The 12,369-nt window shown below is 38.5% G+C and overlaps 1 protein-coding gene across 3 annotated transcripts in view; it reads left to right on the top strand.

The window, feature by feature from the left end:
• The first annotated feature begins 8,085 nt into the window (after positions 1-8,085).
• Positions 8,086-12,369, top strand: part of puraa (purine-rich element binding protein Aa) — a 51,465-nt gene continuing 47,181 nt past the window's right edge. For 2 of the 3 annotated variants that reach the window (XR_013888461.1, XM_080201543.1), the window contains exon 1: positions 8,108-8,173. The gene's annotated coding sequence lies outside the window, so the exon portion shown is untranslated. Of the gene's footprint in view, positions 8,174-12,369 lie in introns of all 3 variants that reach the window. The other variant, XM_080201544.1, reaches the window with a different exon arrangement.

Below are 12,369 nucleotides of genomic sequence, written 5' to 3'. Positions count from 1 at the left end.
ATGGGTTCTGTAATGAGTATTGTTGATCAGTCTATCACCAGAAATAAAGACATTGAGGTCAAGGAAGAGAAGTATCAGAGATAGACCATGTATAGGTGAGAGAGGGGTAAAAATTGGAAGAAAAATTTTTCCAGGTCCAGACAAAAGCCTGAAGTGGCTCCAGTTTATTCTTCATTGTAACAGAAAAAGAATTGCATGAGAGGAACTAAGTTGAACTGGAACAAGGAATGTTCAGCATAATATACAAAAGTACAGGCATACCTGGGGCCCTTACAGGTACCCATAGATACATCCTTTATTTCACAAATGGGGACAAGTTAAAGGAGAAATTATTTAGTAACAGAACATGTTCAGTCAGGCAGAGGATAGTGTTGATAGACAGTGATTGTTAAGGCCTCTGCTCTCAGATCATTCTGGTGGGGGATGGGTGTGTAGCAGAATTGGATATCCATAGTGAAAAGCGGGCAGTTAGGGCTAGGGAACTGGAAAGGGTTGATATGGCATCAGATGAATCATGAATGTAGGTGGGAAGAGACTGGACAAAGGAAGAGAGGATGGCATTGAGATAGGAAGAAATAGGTTGATATGAAGGGTCTGCAAAGTCCACCTGGTTTGGGGATTTTGGGAAGGATGCAGAAGTGGACTCTGTGGGGTTGGGAGATTATGAGATTGGAGGCTGTGGGGGGGAAATTATCATTGGAGATAAGGTTCTTGAATGTACAGGAAACAATAGTCTGATGTTCTGGTGGTGAGGTCATGATGCAGATGGAGGTAGACAGAAGCAGCTGAGAGTTGCTAGTCAGCCTCTGTGAGGTAGAAGAAAGCATTAGAAGTTGCCCAACTGAAATTAAATGTGAAAAAAATGGGAAATTTATGTATTACAATTGTTATGACATTGGATAGGTATCACAAGGAACAAATTTTCTTTCCATTTTCCATATATTTCCCATTCAGAAATGGTGTATAACTTTTTTAAACAAGAAAATTAAAGTGAAAACCATCTGTGCACCTTTAAAATGCTTTATTTGCACTTTTTGTGTCTTCTTGTGATTCACTAGTGGAGTCACCATTTGTCTTTTTTTTATGTTGGAGAACCACTGGCACAGTTGAGTGGGTTTGTATTGCTAATGCATTCTAGTAATGTAAACCAAGGCTTCTGAGGGACATCAGCTGCCAGGAGATACTGTACGAAGTAAGGAGTTCATTATACTGAAAAGTCAGGAGACTGATTAAAGGTTTCCGCAACTGAGAAACATCTTAAAGCTTTTGTTTCTTTGCAATTCTACCTGGACATAAGTACAATCGATACTCATTAGAAGGCAGGATCATCAGCAGACTTTCAGACCTTCAAACCCTGTCTACGATCAGGAGCAGAAATGGAATTCCACTTGGGCATATTCTTGCAATAAGTTCTCATGGAGATGGAAGGCATCACATACTGAAGCAAAGGAGAGACTGGCAACATTTACTGCAACACCATTTTGTGTTTTCCCTTCTATGGCACAATCCCAATCCCTCAAACCTTTGCTTCCACTTGAGACAGGCACTCTTTGTCCCTACCGAACCATGTCAAACATCTTCACCTCAGTGAATATGTCAGCAGTACATCATAGAATTCCTACAGTGTGGGAGGCCATTTATCCCATTGGGTCTGCCCCAACACCCATCAACTGCATAAATGTATCTATTTCTCTATGACTCTAACCTCCTCCATGTCAATGCACATTCAACTTTATCATGGTGAAAACCAGTCTATTTATTCTTCTCATGCTTCCTTGATTGCCAGATATGTTTTTTTTAAACAAGTTATTCTTGTGAATCTTCATGAGAGAATGGATCATGGAATGGGGTGGAGGTGGCCCTAGATTTTAAAAGTTATTTTGAGCGCTGTTGGTTGCACCTCTGTATCTTGTTGTTGGACAGCTTAATCTCATCTCTACATCCCATTAATGAGATGCTCTGTGTATGTGGTGGCGGTGATGATGTGGGGCAAGAGGATTGGCAGGTACTACCGCTCTGAAAGATAACACTATGAGTCATGGGGAAATCAGTCATTCCTATTTCACTATGCCGTGGATCTGTATGCTGACTAATTAATGGGGTTGTGGGGGCTAATGGCAACTTCCTGATCCTGAAAGCTTTGAACCATGCTGGTTGCCAATCGCTGCTTCAGTCCATTTCATCTCCTATAACTTCCGGGCCCACACTCTATGCTTCCATGGAGGAGAAATCACTGACTATTCTCTAGCCATCTCTTAGCTAGAGATCTATCCAATGGAGCTTGTTGTTTATATAGATTTTATACAGAAGAATGACAATATATGCATCTTATTCTATAATTATTCGTTCTGAAAGGACTTCCTCAGATTAGTCTTTTCTTGGCTCAAAGTTGCTGGATGGCTGGGCAATCTCTTTGAAACGTTATGGGAGAATTAACATTTCATAGGAATATATAAACTTAGAAAATGCTAGAAATATTGAACTGTAGTTCTTTTGGTTTCCTCCACATTTGCTGACTGGTCTGCTGACTGTTTCTAGTATTTTCTGGTTCTGATTGACATCGTTCGCAATTTACAGAAATATTCTTGGATCACAATATCAAGAAGGAAGAATGCAACAGGAGGGAGCAAAAGAAACATAGGCATTTACAATTTTTTAAAAAATTGAATAGGCAAATTCAATCTCGGATTGTTATATATTAAGTAAGGTTTTGGAGAAAAACCTGTCCTTACAGTAATACATCACTTCACAGGACGTGTTTCCACGTGAGCAGGAGCTCAGCTGCCAAGTTTCAACATGCTGTTCGTTATGATAAGGATCAGGAGAACCTCTGATCAATTTTCAGATCATTCACATCATGATGATCTTTGAAACATTTTGTAAGAAATACACTCTAAAATTAACATTTTAATCCCTTTTGGACTAAAACTGGGTGATAATTTCCATGGGGTTCTTTTGAACGCTGCCATTATTTTGCTGGAGTATCAGAGAAACCCCAAGAAAAATGTCACAAGCAATTGCTTCTGCCATTTCTTCATAAGTCCACCTGAGTTACAGCAGGAGTCCAAGAGAAGGCATGTGAGGATTCAGTCAATTGTTCCATGTATTGCACTTAAATAAATATATTTGTGCTGAATTTCCACAGGCATTCTATAATCTCCTTCTGTAATAGTGGCAGCTTGATGAAAACACTAAAAGAAAAAGCAAGAAACAAGTTTATGTCTTTTTTTGGTGTTTTCCAGGTTAGCGGGGTGAGATCATGAGCAGCAACCCTGGCTGATATTGCAGCAGTGTCAGGGGGTATGGAAAGGGATGCAGTAATGAGACAGAGGGATCAGAAACTCAATCCCAAAATATGATACAACATAATGTTTTTGTTTTGTTTTCTGCTGAAGTCATAGCAGGAGAACCCCCTCCACAGAAACTACCTGTAGCTATGATTTACTTTTGCAGTGTATTTATTCCATTTAAAACTAAGGTTATTAGTTTCAGCCAAAATGCTTTAATCTGACATTATGGATTGTGGACAACTCACACCATCTTCAATGGCAGACATCACAATAAAAGGGTGATTATTAATGCTAGGCACATCGTCTCATACATAGCGAATATCAATTCCAAGAAGACTTGGTCCGCTTTGAAAATTGCTTTTTTGCTACATACACAAAAGTGCTCAGAGAAAACAACTGTTACACGCATTTCATCAGCTAAGTAAAGTGGAAGGAAGGTTTTTAAATATCAACGTCACAGTATGATTGAAATCTGATAAGATGCTAGGTGAAACATCTTTAATTAACAACTAATAATTTAGTGTGGCTATGAAGAATTGCTTTAGTACACAGAAGACTGGACAGGCTGATGCAGCAACAATAATCTCTCCCTCAATGTGAACAAAACAAAGGAGATTGTCATTGACTTCAAGAAACATAAAGGAGAACATGCCCCAGTCTACATTAACAGGGCCGAAGTAGAAAGGGTCAAGAGCTTCAAGTTTTTGGGTGTCCAGATCACCAAAAACCTGTCCTGGTCCCCAGTGCCAACATTATAGTTAAGAAAGCCCACTAAAGCCTCTACTTTCTCAGAAGACTAAGGAAATTTGGCATGTGTGCTACAACTCTCACCAACTTTTACAAATGTACCATAAAAGCATTCTTTCTGGTTGTATCACAGCTTGGTACGGCTCTTGCTCTGCCCAAGATGGTAAGGAACTACAACAGGTTGTGAATGTAGTCCAATCTATCATGCAAACCAGCCTCCCATCCGTTGACTCTGTCTACACTTGCTGCTGCCTCAGCAAAGCAGCCAGCATAATTAAGGACCCCACACAATCCAAACATGCTCGCTTCTACCCTCGTCTTTCAGGAAAAAGACACAAAAGTCTGAGGTCACATACCAACCGACTCAAGAAGTTTCTTCCCTGCTGCTGTCAGACTTTTGAATGGATTTACCTTGCATTACGTTGATTTTTCTCTACACCCTAGCTATGACTGTAACACTACATTCTGCACCCTCTCATTTCCTTCTCTATGAATGGTATGTTTTCTGTCTATAGTGCACAAGAAACAATGTTTTTCACTGTATGTTAATATATGTGACAATAATAAATCAAATCAAAAGGCAGAAATATAATTTACATGGCACTATTTTAAGTTAATCAGGCATTCTTTGAATACCTACCTGGAATTTTTGCAGGGTCCTCCAGCTGGAAATGGTGGAACTCCTAGAGAACTGGCTAAAGATCAGAAATCTCCAACAAATATTTTCCCCTTTATGCCATACCATTCTCAAGCTTAAAAATCTATAATTTTTGAGAAACCAGTAATTGCAATGCAATAGCTGAATCAATTCTCAGAGTACTGCATCTGAAATGTAGAACCATGATGACACTGTTTACTGTATCATAAATGTATCATCAGAGTATAGTAGAATGGTGGTTGTAGTACTGGAATAGTGGCTTGGACTAACGATCTGGAGATAAGAGATCAAATCCCACCATTGCAGCTAGAAAATATGCAGCAAATCTGGAATTAAAATCTAGTAGTAATAGTAACCATGAAGTTACCAGATTGCTGTACAATCTCATGTGGTTCAACGATATCCTTTAAAGAAGAAAATTTGCTGTCTTTATTCAGCCTGGCCTCCATGTTACACAAGACTCACAGGAATGTGACTGACGCTTAACAGTCCTCTGAAATGCGTTAGCAAGCCATTCAACTGTACATGTATGAACAGTAAATGCTGACCTTGCTGGTGACATCCCCATCCCATGAATGAATTTAAAACAAGAAAGCCAGCAAAGAAAGCTCGAGTAAGATTTGGTGTTACAGACAAGGCATATCACAAATTGTTGCTGTAAATGCATTAGAAATAATTAGATATGTTATGATTCCTGTTTTCCCCAAATTTTTATTACATAAGTACTTCCTAAATGTACATCTTATCCCAATTTTCAATTTCTTACGATGATTTATTTTGTTCGCGATTTTCTCCAGCGGTCTATTAGTTAGACTTGGCCTGCACATTTATATTTTTTACATTTTTTGTGAGATGGTATTGCAGCAAGGGAAACAGGGCATCTATCAGCTGAGTGAACAGAGTAAGCATTTTTGTAGCTCCATAACAAATCAGATTGAAGAACTGTGAAATAAACTGAGCTGAGAAGCAAGTACAAATTAAAATGGGTGAAGTCAAATGATAAATCAGGTACATAAAGAGAAATAAAGATTGGATTAAGAGAAAAAAGAGCACAAAAAAGAATGCTTAAATTTTAAATTTTGCATTTTAAAATTCCAGTGAGTTAACACATGTAAGAATGAGGATCCACACTTGTAACAGTTATTTTTTAGTACCAGACAGGTTGATTGGCAATAATTAACATGGATCATACCATAAATATGTTCTTAGATTTGATATAACGAGGCTTAACTTTCTATAATGAGTACAGTTTGTATATTCAATGCCAGTACGGCACCTTCACACAGCTCAACGTGTTTCAATGGTAAAGCAGTGCACCACAAAGAGCAACTTCTCCATCTGTGTTTAACCTCGTATCTGTCCTGTCTGAAGTTGTTGATGCCATTTATGCATAAGTAACAAAGAATACATTAATCTCACTGCCATTTTCATAGAAAAGTCTGACAATTTTTACGTCAATTTTGCTTACAGTTGCACATTGCCCGTTATTCCCCATTCCCCATATCATTCTCCAACTTCCTATGAACAATGCCAAAGGAGATTAGCTAGTATGTTAAAATTGCTAAATGGGTTCCCAGTTTAATTGCATTAAAATCACCATTCACAACCTCAGGATATCCCAAAGCACTTCACATCCAATGAAGCACTATTGAAGTATGGTCATTGTTGTAATGCGATGTGACAATCAACTGGTGCATAACATAGTACAACGAACAGCAACATGTTAATGACAATGATTATACAATCCTTATAATTCTTGGTCCTTCCTATCTCTATATAATTATTCTTCACCAGCACTACAAACTCCTCTGCATCAAAACTTAGCATTACATCTCCTTGTTTTGCCCCATCACTGACAGCAATAACTCCATGCTACCTTCTAGAATTACCTATTCGTTAGAATTTTAGAATTGCTTTCTGCATTAGACAGCTCCAACCAGATTATTTTGCTAAACAATGTTCCACTTCCTGTCAGGTCTGTTTTCAGGTGTCCTGTTCTTCCAGAACATTCTGTACCTCATAATCATGGAATCCCGACACTACAAAAGGAGACCATTAAACTGGTCTCTTTCTGCCTTGATTCTGTACCATTCCAAAGAGCATCCCACCCACGCTCTATCCCCATAACTTCGCGTATTTACCAGCTAATCCCCCTAACCTACACATCTTGAGTCACTAAAACACAATTTAGCATGGCCAATCCACCTAACCTGCACATCTTTGGACACTAAATGGCAACTGAGCAGAGTTTATCCACCTAATCTGCACATCTTTGGATTGTCGGAGGAAACCGGGGCACCCCGTGTCGGTATCCCTTTCCTCTTTCTTGCTCTGTGGAGTCTCACCTGCCCAGTTAAACACAAAGGCTCTAAGTGAAAATGCCAGCCGAGTCCATCTCTAAACAATCCCGCTATCTAAAATCCACTTCATTAACCTGAAGGATCATTTTAAAAGTGCTACTCTCTTCCATTTTCAAGGTTTACACCATTACCTTCCTTGCGACAGCACACAAAGAACACCCAGATCTAAGTGATAAGAAGATATTGATTTTGTAAGCATGATTCTCACAGCCAACCCATATCATAACATAAAAGAGCAGAAATAGGAACGGCCCGCTCCGCCGGACAATACAATTCAGAGACTGTGTCGTCGCCATTGCGATGTGCAGGTAAAGGAAGACATTTCCAGATGTTATATAATGAAATTGCACATATGTACATCAATATGCACATAGAGACGGATATGTGAAACTGGAAAATTACCTTCAGAAGCCTTCAAGCCTATTATCAACAGCTTAGTCCCTTGTTGGGGTGGAACTACAAAAATGACATTTTCTTTCTATCTGGTCAGCTTCCATTTTAACCATATTGGAAGTGGCACCTTTCACAACCCGCTAAAGATCAGCTTGTATATAATGTACGGGAATCTCATCGCTGAGGAACCTACAGGGCTACCAGAAACAATGTGCAGACAGATGAAGAGATTTCAATCGCGGGACTAAAACACCGCCTGCAGAGCACGTTATGGAGACTTTGAGAAGAAGGAATGCAGTCGCTACTTTTCACTCGCGTTCTGTCTCTTATAGGCGCCCTCTCTGCGAAAATAAACACACACACACACACACGCAGACACAAATGTGAGGTTAGGGTGAGCGAATGGTGGGGGGAAAAATACTCTCTTCTTGTTGCAAATGACCTTCTGATCAGAACAGTAGCAACTCCTCTGGCTCCCCCGATTGCAGCTGAAGTTCCGGGGCCATGCAGTACGTTGCCCTGACGTACTGAGGATCGTGTCGGACGCAGGAGAACGTAATGTCGTGAGACGAGTCGCTTTCTCTTCTCTCACCATCGATTGTGCCAAGGTGGCAGCACTCTGATCAGGCCCTTCCTAATAAACTGCACTTCACTGTTCGGCCATCATAGTTCTGACAGGTAATCACACCTAGATCTGCAAAGTCTGCGAGCAGGAAAGCTGCAGGGTAAGGTCGCAGTACTCCTGTTCATTATTTTAATAGTCTTTTTTCTGCATGTCAAGTGGGCATTGTACATTTCCTTCATTTTTTTAAAAGGCAGCTACATTGTCAATAATATTGCTGGCTCAGTTTTGGGTTGAAAAGGTCCCATCCTATTGGTGGAAGGAACTCGGCTCTAATGAAACGCCTGTCAGGGCTTTAGTATCAATATATTGTGCTAAGATTAACAAACTATCAATGGAAGAAAATAAAAATATCATACTGCATCTTAGAAAATAAAGGTTTAAATCATTTTTGAGGGTAATTTGTTGGACTTAAAAGCTAATTTTTATAATACTTTGATTGCAGATGTTAATAGAGTATATTTTGTAAAACATGCAGACAGCAGGTTAATTCCTTATGTCTAAAGCCTTAGTCATGTTTTTGCTTTGGCTTCACTTCTGGCGTTTAATTGCGAAATTACCCATCTTCCTAACTCTTTATGACTAAAACTGCAATCTAATCGCAACCTATTAAAGTGTTCTCTTTGTGTAAATAAAATAAATGATCACTAACCCACGGGCCTTCTTCATTAAGTTGCTTCAAGATTTGTATTAGCAGTTGACGAAGGCGCAAAATCACTAACCCTGTTAATGTGAAAAATCTGACGCCTGACAACTTTTGAAAATGTTTAGAACCGGATATAAATTTTTTGCAACTAATGCACTGGTTTTGGTTGGAGGTATTAATGCAGTGAACGAGTTATACAAACGAAGAGCGGGAATTGTGTTGCATTTTGGAATTCAGCAGCGGCGCTCAGCATTCTGTGCGTTGCCGTAAGATTTAAACAGACAGATGTTGTAGAGATACTTGCATATATAGACACAAGTATCTGCACCGTCAACTCGGGGGACACTGCTGATTTAAGAAAACACTAAACCACAACAGGCCTATTTACTTTCGTAAACGCATTCTGATTGCTTTGGGTATCGGTCACAATTTCACATGCTCTATAACCAACGTGCTACGGTTTCTGTGACTACTCCAAAAATGCCCCATGTTAACTTTTCTCGTGACAAAGATACGCTTTCGTTGCCTATGAGCTTCTGTCACGCGTCAGTGGCAAACCATGAGACATTTGCCATGAGGTACAACCATGCGAAAAGCAACTCCCCAAGCTATATGACTTGCTCAAGTAGTTTCAAGATGTAAAGGGGGTAATGTATAATGTTTGTATCTCTATATCTTTTTAGACTGTTCGAACTAAAGTGCACATGTGCTTTAAAAACGCACTACAAGAGCATTATGATTGAGAAACCTACCTTTATAAAACTCCAGTGGAAAAAAAATTCGCTGCTGATTCTTTGAGGGACTAATATGAGGAGCCGCTCATAGAAATTACTTATCAAACCTTAAGCCTAATAATTGATGCTTTAAGGATGTGAAATAAGTGCATTTTAAAACATTTGGAAGTAGCATGGCTTTTCATTGGCCTGTTTGGAAGCAAGTCGAGAAAAATGCTGAATACAGTTTTCGATAACTTGCAGAAAATCCATTTTGAAAAAATATCATGCATTTTTCAAATGGGCTATTCATTGTGATAAATAGCTTTCTAGCCAATTTCTGTCCCAATATTCGACTGGTAGGCATACAAAACTTTCACAGTTACCCTAAAGTTACTGTAAAATATTGAAAACAACCCGTGCATCTTTTTGTAATAAAAGCAAAATGCTGCGGACGCTGAAAATCTGAAATAAAATCAGGAAGTGCTGGAAATGCCCAGCAGGGCTGTTGGCATCTGAGGAGAGAGAAACAGATATAACGTTTGGAGAGCAATAGGACTGATTACCGAATATGGCTGAGTATTTCCGTCACTTTCAATTTTTATAAAATCTTTTTATTAGATCGGGGTAACTACATGGGGGTTTGATGTTGTTTGTATATAAAATCATTGGCGGAGCACTCAAGATAAGAGGGACCTTCACTAGAGCTACGAAAGCATGGATTTAAAACTGTGAAACACATCATTTTACTCAACCTTTTCGGACCCTGAGGGACATTAACATTTTGACCGAAGGAATAACTCATATTTGTCCAAGCGATAATTATGACTTAATTGTAAAATCTGCACTCGTTGCTCGCTCCCTGCAGGATATAAAACTGAAATTTCTCCATCAGAGTCAATTTTACTGAACGATGAAGAAAAACACCGCTGGTGAAGAATAGCTTCAATGCAGCGTACCCCTTGCTTGAAGCCAGTGTTATCCCAAGAATTTACAGTAACACGTTATTGGCACTAAACTGGCATTGTCTGACCTGAAATGGTTTGGGCACGTACTTTTATCTGACTGATTGAGTGAAACAAAAACTCTGGCCGATGGCGGGAGGTTTCTATTGTGATAATACTTTGGCCATTGCCAAATTCTGGCTTTAATTCATTGACTGGAGTCAAGTGGACAATCTAAGGATTTAAAACGTGATAAATTAAATCATTTTAATATTAACAGTTTGAGTGTCTAAATTGTTTTAAAAAGAGTGAAAGTTTCCATTGATCGTCGATATTGCCCACTAACTGAAAAAATAAACGGAGTCACGATCAACCGCGATTTCAGATTTAAGTTTATTAAGTACAAATGCTATTTATGTTACCTGAAATAAAGAAATCGGTTTTAAAAAAGTTTGAATTGAAATATTTTACATTACTTAAATATCTGAGTTTGAATAATTCGTTTCCGCTAGTTTCAGCAAAATTATTCCAAATGTTCAGCGAACCTCTTCGCGGGTTATTTTTTAAAGCACCTTCCTCAATTGAATCTGATCTGAATTAAAACCAAGGATTTATTCTGTGGGTAAAATTGAGAATGTGAACTGTAACGTGGAGATCAGATTTTTTCGAAAGCCCCGTTCGAAAGCGGTAATTGTTGCTTATTAACTGGGAGTTTTTGCGTTTTCAGAAGTTTATTCTTCCAGACATCGCGATCGTTTGGTTTTCAAACCGGTTCCCTTCCCTATCTAGTTTCTAATCACATTAGCGCGTTAATTAAAATTTCAAGATCATACGAACATACCGAAGTGCCAGCCAGAAAAAAATTCCATCTGGTCCACCAATCCTGCTCCACACAATCGTGATTCCTGAACCATTATGATCAGAAAACCATTACCCATCAGCAATCATGTTACCTCCTGGCACGAATGTGAAATGCAATGTTTTATTAAAAGTAGAGACCTCAGTTACTGAAATCAGAAATAAAGTTTTTAACATATTAAATTTTAACATAGTTTTTAACATATTAAAATACCTAATCTGAAACTATGCAACATAGATTACCGCCTGTGCTGAGACTTTACTTGCCGTAGTCAGCTATAGCGAACAAAACCCTCGCTCATCTCACAAGAGTAAATGACTCAGGTATACAAGGTACTTTTTCTAAACATAATATTATTATGGCAGCTGAATTGATAACATAAAATGTTCAATCGCATAATATAAACCTAGGTTTATTTGTGGAACTTCACGTTCGTCGTAAAATAAAATTGATAAACTCAGTGTCCCGTGCGCATTTGGATTCCGTGTGAGCTACGAATATACAGATTATGATGAACTAACGATTACATGCACAACTGTTTCTATTGCTTTTAATCATAAACATACTTAATCGAAAATTATGTGCCTAGTTATTGATCCCCTTGTGAAGGTTTTATAATATGTCAATTTTTCTTTGAGTTTCAAACTGTTAGGATCATTTCTAGGAGCATTTCGTGAAATACAGATGATGTTGCGTATTGTATTAATCATGAGCATATTGAGAAAGCGATGGCTTCCAGTAAGTAGAACGTATTTAAAGAAATAACATAAAAGTTGAGTTTGTGATCGATCAGATACGTTCATGAACGATCAGACAGAATACGTAAAGATTTGTATTGTAGTGGTTTGAAAACATTTGAAACCCGAAACTAGTCTTGTTACGTTTCCTTTTACCCAGCAACACACAGACATTACTAAACGGCTCACAATATAGTTTTGTATTACCAAGCTTTTCTTCAGTAATGTTTTTGTAGCATCATTAGTAACATGTCGATCGTTTTCCCTTCCCTCATGATATTCATCTTCAATCAAAATTGATGGTAGAAAATGCAATTTGCTTGGAACATGGGATAACTATTCAAATATGCTAAATATAATTATTGCACATTGACATCCAGTTTAGTAAGAATAAATACGC

This window comes from Carcharhinus amblyrhynchos, chromosome 13, assembly GCF_965287045.1.
Source record: "Carcharhinus amblyrhynchos chromosome 13, sCarAmb.v2.hapA, whole genome shotgun sequence".
NCBI lineage: Eukaryota > Metazoa > Chordata > Chondrichthyes > Carcharhiniformes > Carcharhinidae > Carcharhinus > Carcharhinus amblyrhynchos.
This window is presented reverse-complemented; position numbering and strand designations above follow the sequence as displayed.